This window comes from Coffea arabica, chromosome 5c (genome assembly GCF_036785885.1).
Source record: "Coffea arabica cultivar ET-39 chromosome 5c, Coffea Arabica ET-39 HiFi, whole genome shotgun sequence".
Lineage (NCBI taxonomy): Eukaryota > Viridiplantae > Streptophyta > Magnoliopsida > Gentianales > Rubiaceae > Coffea > Coffea arabica.
In genome coordinates this window covers 36,655,379-36,675,018 of record NC_092319.1, presented here as the reverse complement: position 1 = coordinate 36,675,018, position 19,640 = coordinate 36,655,379, and the positions used below count along the sequence as shown (strand labels likewise).

Below are 19,640 nucleotides of genomic sequence, written 5' to 3'. Positions count from 1 at the left end.
CAAATCCTTCGAACCATGGTCTAATAACTAAAATCTAGCTATCAATAATCCATGGACCTCCCTTATAAATTTTTTCTCTATCCTTCTCACTTGGTATAAAGAACTGGAAAGTGTTAACACCTACCTCCACCACCCTGAGACCTTTAGGGTAGCCCCATGCTAGTGTAACAAAATTTTTCACTCCCACGAAATTTATGATTTTCTCACCCATTACCTTCCCAACCAGACTTTCCTTGCACTCCTTCACATTTGTTCCAACATCTCCCAAGTCAATCTCTGTTTCTCCCCTTTCTTTGCTGGAAAGAGCAAATTTTTCCAGTATATCAGCTAATTCCTCCGCTATAACTCCTACTGATTTTCTAAGAGGGAATATCACAGTTGAAGACCAGTCCAGATCGAAGAATCTAGAAGTGGGGGATGGCTGGCCCCAGAGGGACCCTAACTACAAAAGGACCAAATGTGTGTTTCACTGAGGGTAAGAAGTTCAGGCAAAAACAGCCGGAAGCCCTTCCTAAATGCCAAAGTTACACCTTTTGTACCAAAAAACCATGAAAAGAAACAGGCACCATTTGGTTGCTATGAAGAACCAACAAGATTGGAATTTTTGGAAAAAGTAGGTTTTTTTTTATAACATTTCCTATTTTCAACCCCCCCTTTTTTTTTATTAAAGCAGCTCAGTACAAGAAAACAAAGAAGACTACCAGGCAATAAAAAAACAGCTCAAGAGTACATGCAAAACCTTGAAGAATCCTTGGAAAACAGCCTTAAAGATACCTGTCGTAGCTTGGAGAAAAGTTCCAACAGGAAAGGTAATGTAATGCCTGCACTTTACTGCTTCCCTTTGTCCGCCAATCAGAACTAGAGTTGAGATCTTGTCGATAGTGGATTAATGGTAAACCTAAAGATGTCGGAATACCTTTTAATGCTAAAGTGAATCTTTGTTTTTAGTGCTGAGTTTGTTCCTCTGTTTTCAGACACAAAATGCTTCAGTACCCTTCCAAGGAGGAAGATTGGCACAGTTCCCAAGAGAGAGAAAATTTTGACTCTCACTCAGGACAGAGAGATGGATATTTTTGTTCCCCACAGAGTTCTCAATTTTGTTATAATTCATTTTCATTAATTTCGTTTTAAGAAACCAAATGCTGCAGGTTATTCTTTGATGTTCCATTCCACAATCCACTTCAAGCGCCAATCGTTGGGAAAGTTGCAAGACCCTGGACTTATTAGTTGATGGCAATAGTTAAATGTGGTGAATTTAACTGAACAAAATTCCAGTCAAAGAAAACAGGCATGTCTAAAGATTTTGTTAATATGCTTATCTATGTTCCACAATATATACAGGGATGAACTATCAATTTACGTTTGGCTGCATTTGGATTGAGGTATTAATGAAATATTTGAAATCCTTTCAAATCCTTCTAGTTGCTTAAATTATTTGGAAGATATTTAGATTTGTAATCCACTAATTAATTAAGTACATTTTTTTAAAATAAAATTCACGATTTCATTCGTTAGAGCTGAACTAATGGCAGAAAATACATCATCAAACATGTCACGGAAATAACAAATTTGAAGGAAGGATCTACAGATACATCACATAACAAATCTGAAGGATCTATACATCAGATTTGGGAAATTACAAAAAAAAATTTCCAACGTAATCCAAAAGATATCAATCTTTTTAATGCAATGAATATCTGTACATGTCTTCTTCCCTCAGATCTACTGTTTAACTGCTTCAAGCCCTTATTTGAAGTTGAGATCTAACAAAATAGGCTCAGAAATTTTAGATCTGACAATTAGATCTGAAAAAATTGAGATAAAACAAAGAAAAATAGAACAAAAAAGCACAAAACTAACAGAAAATTCTAGGAACCCTAAGAAAGAAGGAACTCTCACTAGAAAAATTTTAGGAAAGAAGAAATCTCCCACTAGGAAACCTTAGCAGAAAACAATACTCTCACTAGAAATTCTAAGAGAGACTTTATTACTTATGAACATAAAAAGAAATCATAGGTCTTCCTCCCATAGAGTAAGTTGTTGTTTTGTTTGACAAGAGTGGAGGAAGTTAGGGAGAAGGAAGAAAATCTTCTTTGACTAGAAGTTTTGAAAAAAAAAATTAAGTACATTTAGATACTAAAATAATTGATGGATTACAAACTTAAATAAGTTTAACATGTTAAAGCAAAACTTGATCTATCTAAGTCCGCTCAAACTAATTTGAATCAAGTCCAAATCGTGTACTTATTGTTTTTAAAGCTTAAATTTCATAGTGGAAAAATCGTCCAAAACGTCCCTCACATTTTGTAAAATGATTTTTTTCGTCCCTCACTTTTAAAAATGTAATTTTATGTCCCTTACATATTCACATCGGTCAAATTTAGTCCCTAACTAGGTTTTCGATCATTTTTTGGCCGGAATCCATCACGTGCAAGGCACGTGATCATTTTTGAAGGGTAAATTTGTCAAATTATATTTTACATAATCTAATCTACAGTCCTCCACATTTTATAAAACAAATTTTTTCGTCCCTTACATTTTATAAAATGATTTTTTCATCCCCCACATTTCACAAAATGAATTTCTCCATCCCTCACATTTCAAAAAATGAATATTTCCATCCCTCACTAATTATGTATGTGAGGGAAACCCTAAAAAAAATGTGTGTGAATACATTTTGATTAAACACATGTATATGTCTATTTGATTTTGCTTAATAATACGAATAGCATAAATATATGTATGTGTCTATTTGATTTCACTTAACAATACGAATACCATATATTATACATGATCATTTGATTTCATCTGGTATTAGCTAGTAAATAATCTTGCATTCATTGTCAAGTTGGCCAATAAAGCTATTTTCGGTCAAAATACAATAAGAATATGCAAATTAAGGTTCTATTGGTAAATATTAGTCATAATCATACAAAAGAGAAGATAGCCCACAAGTTTGGCCCAATTACATACATGTGTTTATACTATTATTATTAAGCAAAATCAAATAGATATATACATGTGTTTAAAAAAATGTATTCACACACATAATTAGTGAGAAATGAAAAATTCATTTTTTGAAATGTGAGGGATGGAGAAATTCATTTTGTGAAATGTGAGAGATGAAAAAAATTATTTTATAAAGGGATGAAAAAATTTATTTTATAAAATGTGGAGGACTATGGATCAGATTATGTAAAATATAATTTGACAAATTTACCCTTCAAAATGATCACGTGCCTTGCACATGATGGATTCCGGCAAAAAAATGATCAGAAACCTAGTTAGGGACTAAATTTGTCCGATGTGAATATGTATGGGATATAAAATTATACTTTTAAAAGTGAGGGACGAAAAAAGTTATTTTACAAAATGTGAGGGACGTTTTGGACGATTTTCCCTTTCATAGTCAGTTGAACCAAATGTCAATTGTTGAAAATGTTAAGTAATATTATCAAGTAAATTTCCCAGGATTGACTTTTGAGTAACTTAATTTCTATTCAAGAAGTATAAATTTGTTCTCTTCAATCTCTTTAACCATCGGTTTTCACAGTTTTATCTAAGGGGCTTACTACACTTCATTAGTAGGAACTAAAGTTTACCTTTACAAATCAAAATTTTCACTGAATATGACTTTATAATTCTTTAATTCGGAATCGTTAGTACCAACTGAATTACAATAAGTCATGGCTAAGGTTAAAATGATGAATGACAAATAAAAATCAAAAGAATACGTTAAAACAATTTAAAAATAATAATGGAAAAAAATGTATGGTGGTATGTCCAAATAAAGAAGAAATTTCCTTTTTTTTAATAGAAATTGGAGAAAATTAGGGAATTGCTTGTCGTTAGAGAAGAATGCAAAAGGAAAACAAAAAGAAGAAATAGCAAGAAGAGAAAATAAATTAAGTAAATAATATAATGAATTTTTCTTGAAATTCAATAAATTACTCTAAAACTATTGGAAATCATAAAACCAATGTCAATAACGCAGCTCAGCAAATGGCCATTAATAAACTACTTTTATGACTTCAGTAGGTGATTTGATTTCAAGCCGCATCCACAAACTGTTTCACTAAGCATTTACCAATAAAAGCAATCAAAACTTCGCGGCCGATTTTCTCTCCGCCTTCTCTCTAAAAACCTTCTTTCTAAAAAGCTTGGTTTTCTCCGTGAATCCATTTAGCTTGAATGGCTGCCCTTCAGCCATCGGCTGAGGGGCAAAGGTCTCCTACAGAAAAAAAATCTTTTTCCCAACTTTTCTCACAGCCTTCTATATCACCTATCCAAATTCGGCAAGCGTCTGTTTACAAGGGTGAAGCTGCGGTTATATTTTCCAGAGAAGATGTGGATAAACTTGCGGCACCGTTTAGATGGGCTTTGGTTGGAAAATTTTCTCATGGAAGACCGTCATTGGAGGAGACTCGAAAGTTCTTCTCTTCACTAAATCTGAAAGATCAAGTTTCCATTGGATTGATGGATTATAGACATGTTTTGATTAAGTGTTCAGCTGAATCAGATTTCAACAGGATTTGGACGAGAGGGATTTGGCATTTGGGCAAATATCCGATGCGTGTATTCCGATGGACCAGGGAGTTTCATGTGCATAAAGAATCATCTTTGGTTCCAGTTTGGGTAGGTCTTCCTAATTTACCTATCCATTATTTTGATAAACATTCTTTGTTCTCCATAATTTCTCCAGTAGGAAGACCTTTGTTCTTGGATTCGGCAACGGCTGCTGGGACAAGACCTAGTGTGGCCAGGGTATGTGTGGAGATTGATGTATCGAAACAAGTTGTACCAAGGATCTGGGTAGCTGTTGAAGGAGAATCAGGTTTTTGGCAAAAGATAGTACCAGAGAATTTGCCACCGTACTGTTCTTGTTGCTGGAGATTGGGTCATTTGTCTGTAGACTGCAAAAAGAATTCGACTGAGGTGGAATATACTCAATCCAAGCGGCTGCAACATGGTGTACATTTACAAAGTCAACATGACTCCATGCTAGTAACCAAACAAATGCGTAAGACTCTTTCTAATGGGAAAGTTTCTGATGAAGTACCATTTCCTGGTATGATTGAGGATGAAGGGACATCACCAGATGCAAGGGTGAAGAATGTGAGATCTGTCCAGTTCGAAGACGAAAGGAAAATAATGGATACTGATGGGAACAATGATCTTATGGTAGATCGTGCACATATTTCACCTGAGCATAATACAATTACTAATGAGAAAGATTCTGAGAATTTGACATTAGCAGGGGTGGATGACAATGAAGAAAACACAGCAGCGGTTTCTCTATCTGTTCAGCTTGTCTCTGATGCGGCAACGGTTACGGCAGAGAATGGAGTTACTGATGTGGGACAACAAAAAGTAGCTTTGGATTCTGCTGGACAACCCATTTTGGATGATGGCATGAAGAACATTGTACAACATCATGATAATGAAGGGTCCCAGCAACAAATGGCAGTGGAGAATTCTTTGGGAGAATTACAGCAACAAATTGTCGAAAGAAAGCAAATGTCTGAAACTTATCCAATGCAAATTGATAGTGTCGACAATATTCATGACCATGACATTGAGGGGCCTCAATCCATTATGGAACAAACTTTATGCGTTGAACAATTTCACGCAGCCGAAAACACGAAGCTGCAAAATCTCTTTACTGATTTCGGTGGCCGACAAACACGAGACAATGTACTTTCTTCAACTTCCGCCAAGCTTTCTCAAGGGGAAGAAATTCAAGATGGGATTTCTGATTTATTGCAGCAACGATCTACTGCTGGGTCATCGCAAAAACAAAAGCCAACTCTTGCTAAAGTTGGTGACAGCCCATTTCTGTCTTCACTTTAGCCAAGGGGTGAAACAAAGCACACATCTCCTTCACAGCATCAAACCGCTATCACTCTTGACAATAATTTTTTCCAGGTTGATGTGGGCATTGTAGAACTAGAAGAGGCTTTGTCTGACTCGAGAGAGGAAATATCAGATGCCGAGCTCCAACTTGCAGAGGCGGAGATCTCCAATGCAGAACATAGACCTGGGAGATTATCACCGAGAGGGATGTTATCCGGGCAACATGGTGAATCCGAATCCTTGGTTATTGATATTTTTAATCTTGATCCCATCATTCAACAAGCTCAACACAAGGTTACTGGCGGGAAGGGGATTAATTTGGTTAATAAGGCTAAACCGAAGAGCTCTCGAACCCTTCCCACGAGTAATCGGTCTTTACGCTCTAAGGCAAAGGTATCTTCAAACTCTTTTTCTGCTTTGTCTCATGATTAATTTTTTATTTTGGAATATTCGGGGTATCTCGCGTACTCCAAATTTTCGAAGATTGAAGTGGATGATTGATGAGTTTTCTATTCCTTTACTGGCTATTTGTGAGCCTAAGACTTCACCGTGTGACATACATTTGATTGGAGCTCGTCTAAAAATGGGATGTTGGCTTGTCAATAGTCACGGTTCTATTTGGGTTTTCTTCCAGAAATCGTTTACTTGTGATCGTGTTGGAGAATCAGCTCAACATTTATCTCTTAAAGTTACATCTCAACTTTTACCAAGTCCAGTTTATGTCTCTTTTGTTCATGCAAAGTCCACTGCGCAAGAGCGTACATTGATTTGGACCAATTTGTTAGCTGAAAATCCTTCAGATTGCCCGTGGATGGTGATGGGGGACTTCAACGCTATTGTTAGTACTAATGAGAAGAGGGGCGGTTTGCCTTTTCGAGTGGATGAAGGGATGGAGTTGAGAACATTTATGTCTCTGGCGGGTGTTTCTGATGCTGGTTTTTCGGGGTCGCCCTTTACATGGTGTAACAATAGGGGTGGTTTGGCTCGTATTTGGAAGCGTCTGGACAGAGTGCTTGTGAATCAGTCGATTTCTTCGTCGGGAGTTTCTTTTATGGTGCAACATCTGGCAAGGGAACCTTCGGACCATTCCCCGCTTTTAATTTCGACTTCAACTAGACTGGACAACAAGCCTAAACCATTTCGATTTTTGAACATTTGGATGTCGAGGCCAGAATTCTTGGATGTTATTAGGTCAAGTTGGGCAGTCCCATGCTCTGGGAAACCACTACAACGGCTGGCTGCAAAGTTACGTTCTGTTAAGCGAGCCGTCCAACTTTGGTCTCGTGAGGTGTTTGGTAATATTTTTGATGCGGTGAAGCAAGCTGAAGAAGCAGTAGAGGTAGCAGAAAATGCATTTATCAATGAGCCATCTCAACCACACTGGCTTTCTCTGCAAGAAGCAAGGGCAATCTTGAAAAATTCTCTTGTTAGGGAGGAAGCGTTTTGGAAACAAAAATCAAGAGTTAAATGGTTAAAGGACGGGGACACAAATTCGAAGTATTTCCATTCGGTGGTGGCGGAGAGGAGAGCTAAATCAATCATACATCGTATTAAGAACGACCAGGGGGAGTGGATATCAGACGAAGGCCATATTTCGGCAGAAGCGGAGAAATACTTCAAGTCATTACTATCCGCGGAGCCTATCATGGGATCATTGAATGTTTTGGAAGTGGTTCCTAAGTTAATTTCTGCAGAACAAAATGTTGAATTGGAACGTTTTCCCTCTAATGATGAAATAAGATCTGTGGTATTTTCGATGGATGGGGAGAGTGCGGCTGGACTGGACGGTTTTACTGGTCGTTTCTTTACTTTTGCATGGGAGGTGGTTGGCACAGATGTATGTGAAGCTGTGACGAGTTTCTTTTGTGGGCATGAACTGCCGAAGAGTATTTCCTCTACATTGCTCGTGTTGCTCCCCAAGGTTAATGCCCCCCAACATTTCAATCAATTTCGGCCTATTAGTCTTTGCACCTTTGTCAATAAAATAATTTCAAAGATCTTGGCTGCTCGCTTGGCAAAGGTGCTTCCAAGCATTATTTCTCCTCAACAAAGTGGATTTGTAAAGGGCAGGCAGATTTTTGATAACTTTCTGTTGGCTCAGGAGCTGATTTCTGATATTCGAAGACCAAATAGAGGGGGAAATATAGTTTTGAAGCTAGATATGGCAAAGGCCTATGACAGAGTCTCTTGGCCTTTCTTGCTTCAGGTGTTGAGAAGGTTTGGGTTTGGAGAAAGGTGGATCGATATGATTTGGCGGTTGATTTCTAATGTTTGGTTTTCAGTATTAATCAATGGTGCTCCCCAAGGTTTTTTCAAATCCAGCAGGGGATTGCGTCAAGGAGATCCTATTTCACCGGGCCTTTTTGTAATTAGTGCCGAGGTTCTTTCTCGCCTTCTTAATTCCTTGCTTCTTTGCAAGGGTTTTAAGCCGTTCAAAGTCCATCCAGATTGCCCGAGTATTACACATTTGGCCTATGCCGATGATGTGATTATTTTTTCTAGTGGATTGAAGCGATCAATTCGATTGGTCATGAACGTTCTACATTCTTATGTATCGGTATCAGGCCAAAAGGTTAATCAACAAAAGAGTTGTTTCTTGTTGCATTCTACTATCCCTAGGGTACGCAAAGGTATGGTTGCAGAGATCACTGGATTTCAACCTCACGAGTTTCCTGTCAAGTACTTGGGTTGTCCATTATATGTTGGGCGGAGAAAGAAATGTTATTTCTCGGAAATTTGCGATTCGATTGTAGACAGGGTGTTATCATGGAAAGGGAAGCTATTGTCGTATGGTGGTAAGTTGGTTTTGCTTAACAGTGTGTTGTCTTCCATGCCTATTCATTTGTTTGCAGCTTCGACTCCCCCCAAGTCTCTGTTTGGTTTTTTGGAAAAGATATTCGCTGGCTTTCTTTGGGGCTTCTCCGACAATGGGCCGCGATTCCACTGGATTAAATGGGATCAATTATGTAAATCTCAGGAAAGGGGGGGTGTCGGTTTACGTTCGTTAAGGCATGTATTCGAGGCTTTTTCTATGAAATTATGGTGGCAGTTTAGGTCGCGACAGTCGTTATGGGCTGAGTTCATGCACTGCAAAAATTGTCCTAAAACTCATCCTTGCTTTGCTGAAGTTAAGTTGGGAAGCTCATGGACCTGGAAGAGGATGATGGCTATTCAAGGAAAGGCGGAGCAACACATTCTTTGGCAATTATCCGATGGCTCGGTCAATTTTTGGCATGATAATTGGTTGGGGCAAGGTCCGTTATGTCACCAGGTGGAAACCTTCCAGGAGTGTGCAGTCTATGACTACGTTGAGCAAGGTCGCTGGAATGTGCACAAGTTAAACGACGTGTTACCCTCATGGTTGGTGGGACGTATATTGAAGGTTGATCCTCCATGTCACACATTCCCGGATAGCATGGTTTGGGCCCCTAGCACCTCTGGCGATTTTTCAATATCAACAGCTTATAAATGTGTACAGGGCAGTGGTAACATTTCTTGGCTGTACTCATCGGTCTGGATTCAGGGTTTACCGGTTAACATTTCTTTCTTCATGATGAGATTGCTAAGAGCCAGGTTGCCTGTCATGGATAGGCTACATCATCTTGGGATACTAGGTCCATCTCGTTGCTTTTGTTGCTCATCTCCATGTTCCGAGTCTATTGACCATATCTTTTGTAATGGGGAGGTGGCGAGCAAAATCTGGCATTTCTTTGAGGTGGTGGTCGGAGGGTTCCATCCTTCTTTCACAGTAAGACACAGGGTCATTAGTTGGTGGTTGAAACCTACTCGTAACCCTTACCTTCAGTTTCTCATCCAATTGTTACCTTCTTTGATATGTTGGAACTTATGGAAAATGCGAAACAAAACCATGTTTGAGGGTCAACTTTTGCCGGTGGCACTCATATGTGAGAGAATCCTGGGTGACATGCGTGATCTTTTTCACCTAAAGTTTAAGAAGCCTTATTTGCAATATCAAGATTGGCCAGATTTTTTTTCTTCGGTAGCTGGATTGGTGAGACGTTACCAAGTGCGAATAGTTCATTGGAGGTGTCCAGTGCAATCAATGGTGAAACTTAATTCTGATGGGTGCTCAAGGGGTAATCCGGGCATGAGCGGAGGAGGAGGCGTTCTTCGATCTTGTAATGCTGAATTTCTTTTTGGGTTCTCCTGTTTCTTTGGGGAGTTTACGAGCCTACATGCAGAATTCAAAGCGCTCCTATTTGGTGTTCGGTTGGCATTGGATAAGGGTTTCCGAAATTTGCATGTAGAATCTGATTCTCTAGAGCTGGTTCATATTATTCAAGGTAAGGCACGATGTCCTTGGAGGATGCGCAGGGAGTTACAAGAGATGTTGGAAGCTAGAAGGTTTATTAAGGTAGTTTCACATTGTTTTCGTGAAGCAAATAGGCCTGCAGATAGATTGTCCAATGTTGGGGTGGAATCGAGGGTATCTATAACGTATACGTCATTTAATGAATTGCCCCGTCTGGTAAAAGGTGATATCACTCTTGATAGGTTGGGTCTTCCAAACTTCCGTAGATGTCAGGTTAAATAGCTGCTTCCATGCAGCATTTGTATGTTTGTGCTATCCTTTTTCCTATCAATAAAAAAAAAAAAAAAAAAAAAAACCCACTAAGCATTTATCTGATGACCAAGGTAATGACATGCAAGCTAGACGAACAGTTATGTTCTTAGGTGTCGATTCATTGATAATAGAAGCCTATCATTTTCATTCTTCTTTCTTTTAATATAAGAGACTTGATTAATGGAACGCATAGATCCGGTTCATTCATTATGTACATAGTGGCCACGCTAAAGATTGTGGCTTCGTAGGGATCGTACTTCACGAACAATTTTCTGCTGGAAGTGTATGGCATATATAACACATTTTCTTCTCTTGCTATTTTGCTTGGGACGTTTGAGATAGGCTTGAACTCTGCCATTGTAGAGAAATCTACGGTGGCTAATTTTCAAGTGCTTGGGTGTTTTTTAGCAGAGACAATAGAGCAAGAGTTTGCATTGTTCATGGTGCGATTGTGGGTTATATGCACTGTATGCTCGCGAGTCACAAGCATATGCTTGAGGATAGATTGATGAAGGCAAAGAGTTTAGCAGCTGGAATATGTTCCTAAATGTCAGAATTTTAACGGATCTAGGACCTCTCCAACTGAGGTTCTGTCCAATTCCGTCCAGTTATGTAAACTAGTATAATTTCGGTGCAAACTATTGTATTTTTGGTGTAACCGGGAGTTTTACACCAACTCAGTTATAATTCGTATTTTTACCAAAATCGTACTAGTTTATACCGAAATTCTCTCGGTTTAAATCCAAGTTCTATCAGTTTATACAACTGGACAAAACTGGATCCGAAGAGCTCGAATTTCTAATTTTAGCAATCACAAAGGGCTGTGGCTATACTTGGCGAAGACAGCTTAAATAGGAAGCAGAACAAATCACCCGTTGATGCTTTGAAGATCAATATGGATGGAACGTGGGAAAAACGGCAGGGTAGAATTGGTTTAACCATTTTGGATGAGAATGCGGAGTTGATGGTAGCATTAGGAAGACACAAGATAGTGATAATGAAACTTTAGCAATGATCCGTCCTGTGTGATTCGAGTATTTACGCATTCAATTGCAGGGTGAATGATCAGGTGGCTAACTTAAGAAATTGATGAGCAATAGACTGGATGTGTCAAAGTTCAAGTGACTGGAGAATTATGCTAGGGTGCTGATTGCTGTGTTTTTTGATTGTTGAATTCACTAACAAGTTAATTTTAAAGTTCATTTACAATAAATTTCAGTTAAACTACAATAACTTAATTGGATAATGTCTCGATGTGCTTGCTTATGCACGGATGTTAACCTTCATTCGAAATGTTGGTATGGCAAAAGGGTTTTTCTCTTTTTTTTTTTTTCATATTCCCACTAATACAAAGAAAAAGAAAAGGAGATGGAAGAGAGAGAGAGACCGCCAAAAACTCAAATTTGAAAAGAAGAGAAAATAAAGAAGAATCTAATATTTTGATTGTTTTAAGGTCATCAGAGTTGGAATTAATTTGGTGGAAGGTAGAAGAGTGAGGAGTGATTTTAAAATAATAAGAATATTGAGTTTTTCTCATTTTCTTTCTCAGAATTAAGTTCTCACTCTTTCTTCTATCTCATTTTCTTTTTAGTAACTAACAATAGTGAAAAAAGAGAGATAATAACAGTTGTTGACTTTTTAATTTGGTATCTCATATTTCTTTGATTGTAAGAGAGGAAGGTAACTTCATCTAAAATTTTTCAATATGCTAAATTAATTTAGTGGTGCCTAAACAATAATATTAGGAGATAAATTGATAATAATGTTATATTTTGTTGGAGTAAACTGTTAACAATTCTAAGGACGAAACATGTTTTCTCACTTGAGTTAACAAACTACGTTACATTTGACCATTAGTTTTGTGGATAAGGTAACTAATCACCCATTTATGATTGCAGTAGCTTATTGAGAAAAATACTTTACCTAATAGAAGTTTAAATAAAAGTACTTATTCAGTACTTAAATGCTTTTAAATATATTATTTGGATATATAGTTCAATAAGTACTTGTTGTATTTAATAATGTGTAATTTGAAAATTTTTAAATGTATTTATCTCTTTATTTAATTCATAATTCACAATGTAGGATAACATGATTAAATTTAACATTTTATTTCTTCAAACACAAAAGTTATTCTAAAAGCATCAAATTTGAACTTTTACTAAAAGTACTTTTAATTGCAGAAGCTCCACTCCTAATTTTATGGAATGATATTCATCAAAAGTCTCAAAATTACTTTTGGCACCCAAAGGTACCTCAACCCAAATGGACCCTAAATAATAATCATCAAACTATGTTACATTTCATCACTAGTTTTGGGATAAAATAATTAAATAATAGTGCCTAATTATTTAGGGCATCTTTGGCTGAAAGAAACCCATCTCAAAAGCAGCCAAGTAGGCATGTTAGTGGATCGCATCTTACCCAAATTCAACCCAGACTCGATATATTTGAGTCGGATTTGGATTTAATTTCTCAAATCTAGACCCAAATCCTATAACAGAATTGTGGGGTTGGGTAGGGTCTAATTTTTTATAATTAATATCCAAATCCAAATTCATACCAGACCTTATTCAGACCCATGTGTATATAATTAAAATTATATACATATTGGTAAATATATAAAATATTCTGGCATTATATGGTCATTAGATCGAATACAATAAGACTTCATAATTGTTTTTTTTAAAATTAATCCTAGTTGTCATTGTAATTAATACAAACTATTTCAGGAAAAGGAGAAAAAGTAAAGACAAATAAATGAAAGATTAGACGTAGATACAGTTGGAGTTTTAAAAATAAAGAGAATCAAGCAATCATAGTAATTAGAAGCAGTCGTATATTGCATTCAACTTCTTGAATATTAATTTTATTATTTGAAAAAAATTGGATGCTGTTTATATCTTTTTCACATCTATATATTTTTAATATATTTTTATTTTAGTGTGTGTAGAAAAATAGAACCGATACCCATTAAATACCCAAATTCAGAGGAATTTGGATTTGGATTTATTTTGTTCAGTTCCATAAGGATCTGGATTTAACTAAATTTAATAGATCTGAATTTGGATTAAAGGAATTCAACCCAAAGGTAACCCATTGACATGCCGCCTACAGCCAAGCCATGATTGAGGAACTCGCATCCACTAGGGCCGGAGTCCTTCCTATGATCACAACCCATGTCAAAGGCAGCCATGATTGAAAAACTCAGCAGGGCATAGTTCCCAGGCAAATGGTTGACAACCCATCTCAAAACTAGCCATGCCTGAGGAAACTAGTAGTGCAGGAACTCAGCGATCTGCCTGACGCCATCATCCACCACGTATTCTCGTTCCTCCGGACAAAATTCGCTGCGGTGACTTCCGTTCTTTCCACCAGGTGGAGGTACCTTTTCTTAGATGTTCCCAAGATTGACTTTGATGAGTCACTGGTTTTCAAAATTCCTGACCTAAAAGGCAGACGTGGTGTTAACAAAAACGATGAACTGATGTTAGAGGCGGGAACCCATTGTTTAGCTGCGAGACCTGATAAATCTCACAAAACTTCCGTAAAAGAACTTCGGCTTAGATTATTAGAGCTATGTCATGGGAAAATGGACCTAGTTAAGGTGTGAATATCTTCTCCACTTTGTAGCAATGTTGAAGTTGTTGACATATTCGTTGAACGAGTTTGCTACTGCGAGAGCTTAAAATCCATCCCACCTGAAATATTTGGACGCAAATTGCTTGTGGTATTGAAATTACATGGAGGGTTTATCCTCAGGGTTCCAGAATTGGAACGATCATGCTTGCCTCGTCTGAAGGTATTGAGTTTAGCAAGAGAGCTGAGACTGCTCAGTAATACTCGACGTTGGGAAGTCGCTGTGAGCTGTCCATTGCTTGAGGATTTGCGGGTTCCAATGTCAATCTTCTTGATGTTGAATTAGTTGATATTTCGATTCCTTTACTAAAAAAGTTGGTTCGGAATGTGCCTATTGGAGGGGATAGGGTTGTTCTTAACACCCCGAATCTTGAGTATCTGGAATGTGATTGTGTTTCGTGCCCACTAGTTGGCTCAACTTGCAAGTTGAAATCTTTTATTGGAGCTGATCTGTGTTTTATTTCTTTGGATGAGGCTTATCAGTTTCACCAGCTCATTGATGAAACGTCCAATGTAAAGATTCTGCGTTAATGGGGCTATATTATAGAGGTAAATTTCTTTTAATTGTGAATATCTGTAGTTTAATGACCTTTTCTTGATTTTTGGGCTTACAATACATATTTTGCTTCCATTTGAATAACTGTTGCACTTTGTGTTGTTATTTGAAGTGCCTCAATGAAACAAATCATCTGCTACCTGAACTTCTAAATTTGACACACTTGGACCTATTGGCATGCCGCGTTGAAAATTGGAAGTGCTTGTCTGTGACATGGTGAGTTGGCCTTTGAACTTAGGTGATTTGAACGGAGTGGACCGAATGAGTTTTGCCTTTCTCCTTTTAAAAATAGGTAGAGATAAAATTATTTAATCTAATGTCAAGGTTTCGCTTTTGTCTTTTGATCAGTGCGGAGAGGAAATTGACCGCAATATACTCCTACAGAATAGTGCTAAAGACAAACCTTGGTGTTTGGCTGAGCATCTTACAGAAGTTAAAATAAACAATTTCAGTGGGAGAAAATACGAGTTTCAGATAGTAAGATATTTTCTGAAGCATGGGAGTGTGTTGCAGAAGATGTCTATATATGCTTATGAAGGTGAATTTCGGGAAAAAGGCAATCATTCGTTAACAAGAAGTTATCAAAGTTGAGGAGGCGCTTCAAAAACTGTGAGGTTGCGCTTCATTAAGCGTATGGAGGAAACTTTTGTGCTTTAGATGCTCAAAGACACACAAAATATCAAATTCGCGACTTTTGGATCCAAAAGATGTTGGCGCTGTTTTCTTCTGTATGATTCCTGACTCTGGACTTTAATGTTTCATTCTACAGATTCCTTCCTGTGAGTTCAATCTTCTGAACTATTGGGTATTCGTGGTTTGACATATAAAGTATTGAGGTATTTCGGTCCATTTAGAAGCAGAGTTCAATTACTTTTGCCCTTTGCGGGCGTTGATAATGTTCTGGATGCCAAAATCATTAACTCGTTCTCTGAATATCTGTAGATGCTACGTTAACTTCTTCTTTAATATTATTGCTGTGGTTCTTTTCTTCCTGCAATTAGGTGATCATGAGATTGGATTCAGTAAAGAACTATTGAACTCTACCCATACTTTGCAAGCTCAAATCTAAAAATATTAGTCAGTGCCAGTTTATATAGGTTTCCTTATTGTTGTTTGTCGTTTGGTACATTATTGCCGCCTATGCTCATTTGCAGACCTTAGTGGCCTGTGTGATTCTTCACTGCTGAGTGCTTTTGCAATTCTGTTCCGAAACATCGAAGTGAACAATGCTTTGTTCCATTTATGCAAATCTATGTAGTCTAAAACACCTACAAGGGGCTTGTGTTCTTTGAGACTACTCTTAAGTTTGACAATTACCTTTTGTTCTTGAATTTCACATTTTTTATATCAAGATTGGTGCTGAAATTTAGTTCATGTCTGATAGGTCTTCCGCTCTATGGAAAAGTTGAACTCTTCCTTGTGTCAAGTAAAATTGCTTCTTTTGATATATTTGTATAATGATAACAATAATAGTTAGAGGGGTTAGTCATCAAGATGTTCGCAAAGACGGGAGGCATTCCTCTCCTTGATGAACAGTTTGATATGTTTCGGAGGAGGAATTTGGCAAACTCTGTTTTCAGAGGCAAAATAACTTTTCACAGAAATTTGAGACAAAGATTTAGCTTCTCTTAGCTACTACCCACAAATAAAAGAAACAATGCCTTACCTAGTATCAAAATGTCAAAGAAATGGCTCTTCCAGTTGGGAAGAAGAAGAAAGTGAAGTCCTCGTGGCGGTTAAAATATAAGACTGTGTTTAATTGAACTTATGGAGTGAAATGGTGCATTATGGTGATGTATTTATTTTTTCTGCTCTGGATTTTGCTTTACTGAACATCCAGAGAATTCTAGGGCTGTAATTAGTGTCCTTTGATATTTCCTAAACTGTTTGCTTTGTTTTACTCTTCTTCTGCCATTGCTTCAACTCCCTCATCAAAGGTTTCAACACCTTCACAAGTGACTATCTTTCCCACACAACAGAACAATATCTTTCCAATTGTCAATTACTTTGTTTTGCATTCCCATAGCATCAGGATTAGACTGCATGAAAATAATTGGATTAATTCATCATATAAACTAGGCAGCAACACAAGATAAATGACTGCTTGTTTTGTACCTTAACATAAACTTTCCATTCATTTACATCTTTTGCTGTCACAACAATCATCTTTCATTCTTCATCCCACATGAATCCACTTTGTGTCTTGATTGCATCTGTAACCACCGCATAGTACCTTTTCCACAGTTTGAGGTGACTCTTTGTGTTTTCTTTTGTCAATTCAAGACCCAATTCAGAGTTCATTTACTCAAGTGCAGTTTGTAAAACTAGAGGCTTGCAAGAATTGCCATCACTCTTATTCCCTTTAGCCATCTGGTCAAGCAAGACCTAAGCCAAGGCTTTATCCATTGCCTTAGTCCATGCAACATAGCCTCAAAGTTTTTCCGTTGACTGAGTACTTGATTGAGATTTTTCAAATTGCTTCCCATTTCCTTTCTTTCTTATAAAAATATAACAAGCACCCAAAGAGAAGTTTTGGCACTGAATGTTACAGAAGAAGTTTATGGTACAAACATCCAGGGCCACAATACTTGGAGACTGCAAATTCAAATTACAAACTTCAACAAATAAAGTAGAAGAGTTCGGATGTGATGAACTGGCAAACTACAAATCATGTAGTATACTTGCCTTGCTTTTTGATTGAACAATCTAAGATTTTGTATGAGTTCACTATAAACTGATGCTTTAAGGCAACCACTTAAGAAGCATTAAAAGTTTGTAGAATCAGGTTCCCCCTTGTGGCTTTCATGTACAATCAAGTTCATTCAGACTGAAATCCTAATCCTTAATATCAATTTCAGCCTTAGGCCGCATCAGGAAAACTGGAACAGATGAGAATCAAATTGTTTGCTTCCAAGTCTAAAATCTTCATTTAATGGTTTGGCAGCAAAACTTAGTGTAATACACAGTCAGTTCTTACAGTGCTATTACTACAACAGACCAACATTTAGAAAGTTAATACAGATGCAGTTTAACCATATTTATCTAGCCTCATAAACTTTAAAGAATCTAGTAAACCAGAACAGAGATTTCCTTTCCTATTCACAATAGAAATTTGAAACCAATAGAATGAAGAACAAGTCCATTCTTTCATAGAACTTGCTCATCAAGATAACTACTTGTTTCGTTTGGGTTTACGCCACTGGGCCATTATCAACGCCAATGAGTACAATGTTAACCTTTTCATTGGACTCTTGCCCTCAGTTAACCTTTTCCACTTGCTATGAGGCCAATGAGTCAACAATGTTAATTCAGTCAGTTTCTTGGTTCCAGTGCACCAAAGCTGCTATAAAATATTGGTGTGGAATTCCAATATTCTACGTTTTAATTGAACAACCCTTTTACATATTTTTTGGGGAGGGGGAGAAGGGACAAAAAAATAGAAAGAGAAGAAGTATGACTATTGAGGAAGTGTGTTACTATCAGTTTCATGGAAATAGAGTCAGCAAAGTCTTGAACCAAGTCAGCTCCCGTTAAGTGCATACTAGCTAAAAACACAACATGGAACTTAAGCCAACTGATGGGGGAGGACGAACTATCCAAGCTGGTGTATGAAAATCAAGCACCTATAGCTGCAGGGCAAGTATTACTTTTGCTTATATTTACCCACTTGCTCTAGAAATATAATCAAAAGTTAGTACAAGATTTCTAATGAAGTAGCATGTTGCGCCAAAAAGTGTTACAAATAAGGGATTACATAAGTTAGAAAAAACGAGTTATAAACTCCAAATATTTCTCAATAGGTGGGGAAAGAGTTGCAAAGTTCTTTATGGGCTGTGTGTCACTTGAAGATTTAAATTTGTCTTAGTGCTACCCAGAAGAAGGTCAAATTCTAGATCTCCCCATGAATTCCCTTAGAAGAATGCCATTATCCTATAATGACATTCACAAAATTATATTTGATAACCCAAATCTTCAATACTTGATGATTGAATCTCCTGATGAACACGCACTAAAAAATTTAAGAGTCTCTAGTCACAGCAGAGAACATTATAGAATTTCACCCTATTGATGATTTTACCTTCATCTATGAAGATACCCTATGATTTGAAAATTTGGTGCATACGAAGTTTTCAGCAGGGAGCCGAACTTTACCTCGTTCATGTCTCGCTCAGATGCTAAATAAAGTTGAAACTGTTGATTGTTCTGGTTGTCAAACTCAGTTTATATCATCGAGTATCTTTTACAACATGAAGCAGTTCTCAAAGAAATAAGTTTTAGGTTTTGAGAGGATAACGCATCCACTGAACATTGGTTATATTCTAAATGGAGGAAATTGTTAATGCTTCCAAGATGCTCAAAGACCTACAAGATTGTTCTCCCTGAGTAAACTCCATTTTCTGTGTAGTAGTTTTGTGTATGGAGTAAAAAAATATTAGAGTTTATACATGGTGAAAATGTCATGTGCTTGTTTTTGTATCAAAATCCTTATGCCAAAACTTGTTTTGCTTAAATTTTACTGTGTATAAACCACAATTGCCGGTTTCTATGTCCTTCACATAATGGAAGGTGCAAAAATTATTACCAATTGTATACAAGTTTAGGGAATATGACAGAGTAATGTATTGTTAGTTTAATGATATTTAAGGATATAAAGTTTAATGATACTATGATAGTAATACGTATGATAATGCTGAGATAAAGTTGAAACTTTGAGAATATATGCGAAAAATATCAACTAGGACTCAGGAAACATAGAACATTAAAGAAGATAATCATATGGTTCAATGTTCAGCTAATAAGTGAAACTTCTCATGGCTGGAAATCCTATGGAACAAACTAATGTTCAATATGTCCAAGGTAAAAGAATTTTAGCCATTACACCAATTTCTAAAGACCCAGGACCAAAATGACAAATCAGAAATGCCAGCAACATAACTAAAATCTTCGATTTTTCCTTTGTCAAGCCAGATGTTGTACTTGATCAACAGATGAAGAAGCAGGAGACAA

General features: G+C 37.0%; 1 long non-coding RNA gene across 1 annotated transcript; it reads left to right on the top strand.

Moving 5' to 3' along the window:
• Positions 1 to 13,465: 13,465 nt before the first annotated feature.
• LOC140007516 (uncharacterized) lies at positions 13,466 to 15,566 on the top strand. The gene is made up of 3 exons (XR_011814831.1): positions 13,466 to 14,626; positions 14,746 to 14,849; positions 14,982 to 15,566. It is a non-coding gene; the product is annotated as an uncharacterized lncRNA (long non-coding RNA).
• Positions 15,567 to 19,640: the final 4,074 nt, after the last annotated feature.